This window comes from Lolium perenne, chromosome 5 (assembly GCF_019359855.2).
Source record: "Lolium perenne isolate Kyuss_39 chromosome 5, Kyuss_2.0, whole genome shotgun sequence".
Classification (NCBI taxonomy): Eukaryota; Viridiplantae; Streptophyta; class Magnoliopsida; order Poales; family Poaceae; genus Lolium; species Lolium perenne.
In genome coordinates this window covers 82042853-82053198 of record NC_067248.2, presented here as the reverse complement: position 1 = coordinate 82053198, position 10346 = coordinate 82042853, and positions in this window count along the sequence as shown.

Here is a 10346-nt window from a genome sequence, read left to right as displayed (position 1 = left end):
AAACTGAGCTCAATGAACAAGACCACATGTTTATGGAGTGAAGAGTCGATAAATAAAATACGGACAAGAAGCATAATATTGATTCACACAAGATATTCTAGTAAACATTCTCTTCATATAACTCAACTTGAAATAAGTAAAGAGAAATCACAAATAGAGGTGCATAGGAAATCATAAACGGTTATGGCAAACTTTGTTCTTGGTCAGAGAACTACTAACGGATTGTACTTATCTTCTAAGCAAATCTTTCATATTAGAATTTATATAGCAGGGCTTTCATCTTCAATCATAACAATCTCCTCATAATCATTGATAACTTTCAAAGTCATATTCATTCAGATAAAATTTGTACTAAACAAGAAAGCATAAAAGACATGATTAACTAGATCATAGCATAAATGGTTGGTTCACAACAACTCAATTGCTTGCTTAAGATAGAAGGACATAGGTTTACTGACTCAACATAAAAGTAAAAGATAGGCCCTTCGCAGAGGGAAGCATGGATTAAATCATGTGCTAGAGCTTTTCAAGTTTTGAAATCATATAAAGAGCATAAAAGTAAGATTATGAGCGGTGTTTGTTGTTGTCAACGAATGGTAGCGGGCACTCTAACCCCCTTGCCAAACAGACCTTCCAAGAGCGGCTCCCATGAAGGATGTCATCTCTACCAGCAAGGTAGATCATCCCCCTTCTCTTTTGTTTACACATGTATTTTAGTTTTATTATGGATGACACTCCCCCCAACCTTTGCTTTCACAAGCCATGGCGAACCGAATCCTCGGGTGCCTTCCAACATTTCTCAAACCATGGAGGAGTGTCTATTGCAAAATTAAGTTGCTTACTGATAAATCAGGGCAAAACATGTGAAGAGAATTATTAATGAAGGTTATTAATTGGGGCTGGGAACCCCGTTGCCAGCTCTTTTTGCAAAATTATTGGATAAGCGGATGTGCCACTAGTCCATTGGTGAAAGTCCACCCAACAAGATTGAAAGATAAAACACCACATACTTCCTCATGAGCTATAAAACATTGACACAAATAAGAAGTAATGTAGTTTGAATTATTTAAAGGTAGCACATGAAGTATTTACTTGAAATGGCGCAAAATACCACATAGTAGGTAGTTATGGTGGACACGAATGGCATGGGTTTGGTCTAAGGTTATGGATGCATGAGAAGCATTCCCTCTCAATACAGGTCTTTGGCTAGTAAGGTTGGGTAGCAAGCATAAAGGTTGAGGGAAACAAACAAATATACAAGTGATAGAAACAATCATGCATCTTTCTCATAAGCACAAGCAATTTTAACTTCAGAATACTAAACTCATTAGCAGAAAGATAATAAAGCAATATATCTACATGTATTTCCCTTTTCTATTTAAACATCAAGATGTTGTTGCTATTGACCAATGCTAAGTTTGCCAAAACCAAATAGATTTACTTGATGCTCCCAAAGTGATATCAATACTAATGTCAAGAGTGATCATATAACAGAGATTGCAAACTAAAATAAGGTGTGCAAAAAGTAAATGATAAGACTTCTCATTAATATTCCATAACGATAACTCACACCAACGGATACATAGATAACCAACTAAGAGAGAGATACTTCCACACTGCAAACTATTCTATATGATAACTTCCCTACTCATGATATGACACTACTTGATAGTAAAAGATAAAGATAGTGATGATGTGATACCGCGGCACTCCCCCAAGCTTGGAACAAACCAAGGGGATGCCAATACCGATGATGAATTACTCCTTCGGTGGTGATGGTGGTGGATTCCTCTCGACAAGCTTCTTAACAAGTTCCTTTAAGTCCTCAATCTCATAAGTGAGGTTGCGAATCAGTTCCGAGTTGTTCTTAGAGTTGTTTCCCCACCCTTCAGCTTCAGGTTTCATCTCTCCTGCAGTGTTAGAATGATCTATATCCCAACCACTAGGCAATACTACCTTGGGAGTCCTTTCAGTTTGACGATTGTAGATTAGATTGCGGAAAGGGTGGTGGATGCCTGGAGAAGATGTCCTTGGAGCTAAGAAGCGACGTGGAACTCCTCCTCCGGTGGCGATCCATGCACTTCTCTTGATGTTGGACGGATTTGCTATCACGCCAATGCTTGCAACGGTGGCACGCGGGTGTACTCGCGGAGTTTCCTCCACTTCTTCCTCATCCTCGCTCTCGACTTCTTCCTTCAATTCCGGTTCTTGAATATGTCCCTCCAAAGGACCCTTGTCTTTGTTGTTGGAGACCATGGTGCTTCTAGATCAAAACAAATCCTGGCAGAAAACAGCTCGAAACAAAACACGACGAGAAAACGATATACGGACCTCCAGAGGTCCGGGGGATTATATATCAAATATTTTTACAAAAAAAGGAAGGTTCCAGGCCGAAAACGAGTGGAAACGGGACGCCGAGGGGCTGTCACCATAGGGCAGCGCGGCCAGGGTGGGGCCCGCGCCGGCCTATGGTGACGGGCCCTCGCGCGTCTCCTCCACTCCGTTTCGATCTCGTAATTTTTTATATTTTCCAAAAACAGCAGAAATATTGTTTGGAAAGTTAAACGTGGACTTTCTATTACTAAACTGTTACCTATTCAAAGTCGGACTCTGCAGCACTGTCAATTTGATCTTTGATGAAAGCTTTCGGAGTCATCACTTGAATAACATCAATATCTTCATTATAAGAATCTCCAGAAATATAATGCTTGAGTCTTTGTCCATTCACTACTTGTGTGGCATTACCTTCCAAAGTGCTAATTTTAATTGCCCCTGAACGATATACCTCCTCAATAACATATGGTCCTTCCCATTTTGAGAGTAATTTCCCTGCAAAAAATCTGAGACGAGACCGATACAATAGGACTTTATCTCCAACATTAAATTCTCTTTTAATAATTCTTCTATCATGCCACTTCTTAACTTTCTCCTTAAAAAGTTTAGCATTTTCATAAGCTTCACTTCTCCATTCATCTAAAGAACTCAATTGTAGCAACCTCTTCTTACCGGCAAGTTTAAAATCTTTATTAAGTTCTCTTACAGCCCAATAAGCTTTGTGCTCTAGTTCTAAAGGTAAATGACAAGATTTTCCATAAACCATTTTATAAGGAGACATTCCCATAGGGTTTTTATAAGCAGTTCTATAAGCCCACAATGCTTCCTTTAACTTACTAGCCCAATTCTTTCTAGATTTATTAACAGTCTTTCCCAAGATAGCTTTAATTTCTCTATTTGATAATTCTACTTGCCCACTAGTTTGAGGATGATAAGCTGAAGCAATCCTATGATTAATACCATATTTGGCAAGAGTTTTTCTAAAACCACCATGAATAAAGTGAGAACCCCCATCAGTCATAATATACCTAGGTACTCCAAATCTAAGAAATATAACTTCTAAAAGCATTTTTAAAGAGGTCTCACCATCAGCACTTTTTGTAGGTATAGCTTCTACCCATTTAGTAACATAATCAACAGCGACAAGTATATGAGTGTTACCTTCTGAAGAAGGGAAAGGACCCATGAAGTCAAATCCCCAACAATCAAATGGTTCAACAACAAGAGTATAATTCATAGGCATTTCATTGCGTCTAGAGATATTACCAACTCTTTGAAATTCATCACAAGATATGATAAACTTCCTTGCATCTTTAAAAAGTGTTGGCCAATAAAAACCTGATTGTAGAACCTTTTGTGCGGTTCTATCTCCGGCGTGATGTCCTCCATAAACACTACCATGACATTTGCTCAATATCTCTTGTTGTTCATATTCTGGGACACATCTTCGCATAATACCATCCACTCCTTCTTTATATAAGTGTGGGTCATCCCAAAAATAATGCCTCAAATCATAAAAGAATTTCCTCCTTTGCTGAGCTGAAAAGGTTGGAGGCAAGTACTTCGAAACAATAAAGTTAGCATAATCAGCATACCAAGGACTCTCTCGCGATCTCACCTTTATTGCAGCTAATTGTTCATTTGGAAAACTATCATTAACAGGAACAGGATCATAAGCAATATTTTCCAATCTGGACAAATTATCAGCAACAGGATTATCATCACCTTTCCTATCTACAATATGTAAATCAAATTCTTGCAAAAGAAGCACCCATCTAATAAGCCTTGGCTTAGCATCTTTCTTTTCCATAAGGTACCTAATTGCAGCATGATCAGTATGAACTGTAACTTTTGAATCAACAATATAGGATCTAAACTTGTCACATGCAAAAACTACGGCTAATAACTCTTTCTCAGTTGTAGCATAATTTCTTTGAGCAGCGTCTAGAGTTTTACTAGCATAATGAATAACATTCAATTTTTTATCTACTCGCTGTCCAAGGACAACACCTACAGCAAAATCACTAGCATCACACATAATTTCAAAAGGCAAATTCCAATCAGGAGGTTCAACTACAGGAGCAGTTGTTAAGGCTTTCTTTAGAGTTTCAAAAGCTTCCTTACAATCATCATCAAAAACGAAAGGTACATCTTTTTGAAGAAGATTAGTAAGAGGCTTTGAAATTTTAGAGAAATCTTTAATAAACCTCCTATAAAAACCAGCATGACCAAGAATACTACGAATACCTTTAACATCCCTTGGATAGGGCATCTTCTCAATTGCTTCAACTTTAGCTCTATCAACTTCAATACCTCTCTCAGAAATTTTATGTCCCAATACAATTCCTTCATTAACCATAAAGTGGCATTTCTCCCAATTAAGAACAAGGTTAGTTTCTTCACATCTCTGCAAAACTTTATCAAGGTTTCGCAAGCAGTTATCAAAAGAATTCCCATAGACAGAAAAATCATCCATGAATACCTCAACAATCTTTTCACAAAAGCCATGAAAAATAGCAGACATGCATCTTTGAAAAGTAGCAGGAGCATTACATAAACCAAAAGGCATACGCCTATAAGCATAAGTTCCATAGGGACAAGTGAAAGTGGTTTTCTCTTGATCTTTAGCTCTAACAACAATTTGTGAAAACCCAGAATATCCATCAAGAAAACAGAAATGAGTATTTTTAGACAACCTTTCTAACATTTGATCAATAAAAGGTAAAGGGTAATGATCTTTCTTAGTAACTTTATTAACTTTTCGAAAATCAATGCACATTCTATACCCTACAACTACTCTTTGAGGAATAAGCTCATCATTATCATTGGGCACAACAGTTATACCTCCTTTCTTAGGAACACAATGCACAGGACTAACCCATCTACTATAAGCAATAGGATATATAATACCTGCTTCAAGAAGTTTTAATACCTCATTTCTTACCACATCCTTCATATTAGGAATTAAACGACACTGATGTTCAACAACAGGTTTTGCACCATCTTCTATATTAGCATGTTGGCAAATAGCAGGAGAAATCCCCTTCAAGTCATCAAGAGTGTAGCCAATAGCTCCTCGGTGTTTCTTCAATATTTCCAATAACCTTTCTTCCTCAATATCTGAAATCTTAGCACTAATAATAACAGGATATGTTTTCTTATCATCAATATAAGCATACTTAAGATTATCAGGTAATGGTTTCAAATCAAATACATGATCTTCCTTTGGTGGTGGTGTTACACCTAAATCCTCAACCGGTAAGTCATGTTTAAGAATAGGTTGTCGAAGGAAAATTTCATCAAGCTCATCCCTTTCTTCCCTAAAAACTTCACTCTCACTATTCTCCAAATGTTGCTGCAAAGGATTATTAGGAGCAAGAGCAATAGATGCACACTGTTCAACTCTAAAATCATCATTAGGCAAATCAGCTTTATAAGGAGTTTTGGCAAATTTAGAGAAGTTAAACTCATAAGATTCACTAGCAAATTTAGTAACAATTTTCTCTTTCTTGCAATCTATAATGGCTCCACAAGTATTCAGAAAAGGTCTACCAAAGATAATAGGACAAGACTTACTAGCAGCAGAACCAAGTACCAAAAAGTCAGCAGGATATTTAATCTTACCACATAGAACTTCAACATCTCGAATAATACCAATGGGAGAGATAGTTTCTCTATTAGCTAGCCGAATAACCACATCAATATCTTCAAGTTCGCAAAAACCAATTTCATGCATGATTTCCATGTAGAGCTCATAAGGAATGGCACTAATACTTGCACCAATGTCGCATAAACCATAATAGCAATGATCACCAATTCGAACAGAGAGCACAGGAACACTGGCTTTCCTATACTTATTAGGATGCGAAACAATATTAGAAGCATCTTCACAAAAAATAATATGAACATCTTCCACATTTTCAGTCACAAGATCTTTAACTATTGCAACAACAGGTTCAACTTTTATTTGTTCTTCAGGTTCTATGGGTTTCTTTGCACTTTTGTTAACTGCACTAGTTATAACAGAATACTCCTTCATTTTAGCAGGGAAAGGAGTTTTTTCAATATAAGCTTAAGGAAGAACATGATCAACAGTTTTAATTTCAATACATTTACCTTTAGGTGAATCAGTTTTATCTTTATATGGTTCATGATACTTATCAAAATTCTTCCTAGGCAATTCAAAATGAGAAGCAAAGGCTTTATAAATATTTGCAACAACTTGAGAGTCAAGACCATATGTAGCACTTATATTACGATATTCATCAGTATCCATAAAAGTTTCAATGCATTCATAATTATAATTTATACCTGACACTCTACCTTTGTCATTCTCCCATCCTTCAGTATTTTCTTGGATTCGATCAAGAAGGTCCCATTTAAACTCTTCTTTATTGCGTGTGAATGATCCAGAACAAGCAGTATCCAGCAAGGTTTTATCTTGAAAAGGAAGTCTTGCATAGAAATTATCAATGATAATATTACTAGGAAGCTCATGAATGGGGCATTTGAGCATTAAAGACTTCAATCTCCCCCACGCTTGGGCAATACTCTCTCCATCATGAGGCCAGAAATTATATATACGATTGCGGTCTTTGTGAATTTCACTTGGAGGATAGAATTTAGAATAAAATAGAGGCACAATATCCTTCCAATCAAGAGAACGTCCATCCTTCAGCAGTTTATACCAATGCGCCGCTTTACCAGATAGCGACATAACAAATAATTTCTTCCTAACTTCATCCATTGAAATACCTGCACATTTGAATAACCCGCATAATTCATGTAAAAACAGTAAATGATCTCCGGGATGAACAGTTCCATCCCCTTCATAGGGGTTATCCACAACTCGTTCAATAATTTTCATAGGTATTTTATATGGTATTACTTCCTCACCTGGCGCCTCATCCACTACCGTTGCAGTAGTAGTAGATTTCCCAAATAGAAATTCAAGGGAGGATCTCTAAATAATGACTTATAGCAGCAAGCAGAAACAAAATCAGCACGTACAGTAAAAGTTTCCTTACCAATTCCACTTACCAATAGCGCTTCACTCCCCGGCAACGGCGCCAGAAATAGTCTTGATGACCCACAAGTATAGGGGGTGTATCGTAGTACTTTTGATAAATAAGAGTGTCGAACCCAACGAGGAGCAGAAGGTGTTGACAAGCAGTTTCGATGAAGGATTCACTGTAAATGCTCACAGACAAGTTTTCAGGGGGTTTTGATATAGCAGATAAATAAAGTACAAGTAAATAAAATGCGAGAGAAATAATTGCAGCGAGTGGCCCAATCTTTTTTTAGCACAAAGGACAAGCCGGTTTGTTTACTTATAATGACCAAACGTTCTTGAGGACACACGGGGATTTTAGTCTAGTGCTTTCGCTTCATGCAGCTGATTAATCTTCATTGTTTTGATAAGTGTTGTGTGGGTGAACCTATGCTAATGCACCGCCCTTCCTAGGACTAATACATACTTGTGATTATACCCCTTGCAAGCATCCGAAAATACAAGAAAGTTATTAAGATAAATCTAACCATAGCCTTAAACTATGAGATCCTGCTATCCCTCCAGCACCGATATACTAACAGGGGTTTAGGTTTCTGTCGCTCCGGCAACCCCACAATTAGCAAACGAATACAAGATGTACTCCCCTAGGCCCATAAAGGTGAAGTATCATGTAGTCGACGTTCACATGACACCACTAGAAGAGTAACACCACAACTTAAATATCATAACATTGAATATTACTCAACCACAATTCACTACTAACATTTAGACTTCACCCATGTCCCCAAGAACTAAACGAACTACTCACGAGACATCATATGGAACATGATCAGAGGTGATATGATGATGAATAACAATCTGAACATAAACCTTGGTTCAATGGTTTCACTCAATAGCATCAATAACAAGAAGAAATCAATACCGGGAGAGTTTCCCATATCAAACAATCAAGATCCAACCCTAATTGTTACAGCGGTGATGAGGTGCAGCGGTGGAGATGACAGTGATGATGATGAAGATGATGGTGATGATGATGGAGATGATGTCCAGCTCGATGACGATGGCGATGGCGTCGATTTCCCCCTCCGGGAGGGAATTTCCCCGGCGGATTCCTGCCCGCCGGAGAGCTCTTTTCTTTCTGGTGTCTCTCCGCCCCGCAGAGGCGGCTCTGTCTATTCTCCGTAACTCCCCGTGCCTTAGGTTTTCTGGGTGAAGAAATACGCGAAGGAGAGGAGGCCAGAGGGGGTTGTGGGCCCCCTCCCCACATGGCGGCGCGGCCAGGGCAGGGCCCGCGCCGGCCTATGGGGGGGCCCATGGCGGCCCCTCTCGGCCCCTCCTTTTGGCTCCCTTCGTCTTCTGGAAAAATAGGATTTTTCGTATAATTGCCGTCAATTGTTGATCTTCCGAAATATGGTGTCCTGGCGGTGCTTTTTCCAGCAGAATCCTGACTCCGGTGAATAATTCTCCAATGATCATGAAACATGCAAAATAGATGAAATAACATAAGTATCATCTCTAAATATGAAATATATCAATGAATAACAGCAAATTATGATATAAAATAGTGATGCAAAATGGACGTATCACAACTCCATACACTTGTGCACGTAACCGCCAACCACGAAGCGGTAAGTTGCAACCGTCTAATTTCCAATGGAACAACATATCACACAAGACTTTCAGGGGTATACACCAAATCAATGCAGTATGGTGTAGGGATTCAATAGAGTTGCAAAGCAATCAACTATGAACTAGCGTTTATCTTAAACGTGGTCTCAACCTAATTTGGGGGAATCCTGGGCACTTATATAGGGGTTCAGGACAACCAAGGTTCAAGAAAATACATAGAAAACCGACCCAAATTGGATCTGGTCGAGACAGACTCGGACACGGCCGGTCAGGGGGTCGGTCGACCGGGTCTAGGACCAGGCAGGCCGGTCGGAACCGGGCCTGGCACCGGGCGGTGACCGGGCTAAGGGTTGATACGTCTCCAACGTATCTATAATTTCTGATGTTCCATGCTAGTTTTAGGACAATACCTACATGTTTTGTTCACACTTTATATCGTTTTTATGCATTTTCCGGAACTAACCTATTAACAAGATGCCGAAGTGCCAGTTCCTGTTTTCTGCTGTTTTTGGTTCCAGAAATCCTACAAAGGAAATATTCTCGGAATTGGACGAAATCAACGCCCAGGACCTTATTTTCCCCGGAAGCTTCCAGAGAGCCAGAGAGGCACCAGAGGGGAGCCCTGGGGGCCGCACCCCACAGGGCGGCGCGACCAAGGGGGGGGGGGGCGCCCCCCTATGGTGTGGGACCACCAGGACTCCTCCGAGGCTGCCCTTCCGCCTATATATTCTCTCCGCCTCGAAAACCCTAGAAACATAAGCCACAGGACGAGAAAAGTTACGCAGCCGCCGCCATCGCGAAGTCAAGTTCGGGGGACAGAAGTCTCTGTTCCGGCACGCCGCCGGGACGGGGAATTGCCCCCGGAATCCATCTCCATCGACACCACCGCCATCTTTATCGCCGTTGCTATCTCCCATGATGAGGAGGGAGTAGTTCTCCCTCGAGGCTAAGGGCTCTACCAGTAGCTATGTGGTTAATCTCTCTCTCATGTACCTCAATACAATGATCTCATGAATTGCCTTGCATGATTGAGATCCATATGATGAGCTTTGTATCACTATTAATCTATGTGCTACTCTAGTGATGTTATTAAAGTAGTATATTCCTCCTTCATGATGTAATGGTGACAGTGTGTGCATCATGTATTACTTGGCATAGGTTATGATTGTAATCTCTTGTAGATTATGGAGTTAACTATTACTATGATAGTATTGATGTGATCTATTCCCCCTTTCATACTGTAATGGTGATAGTGTGTATGCTATGTTAGTACTCGGTCTAAATTGCAAAGATCTATTATGCTCTAAAGTTTACTTAAATATGAATGCCGAATGTTGTGGAGCTTGTTTACTCCGGCTTGAGGGAGCTCTTG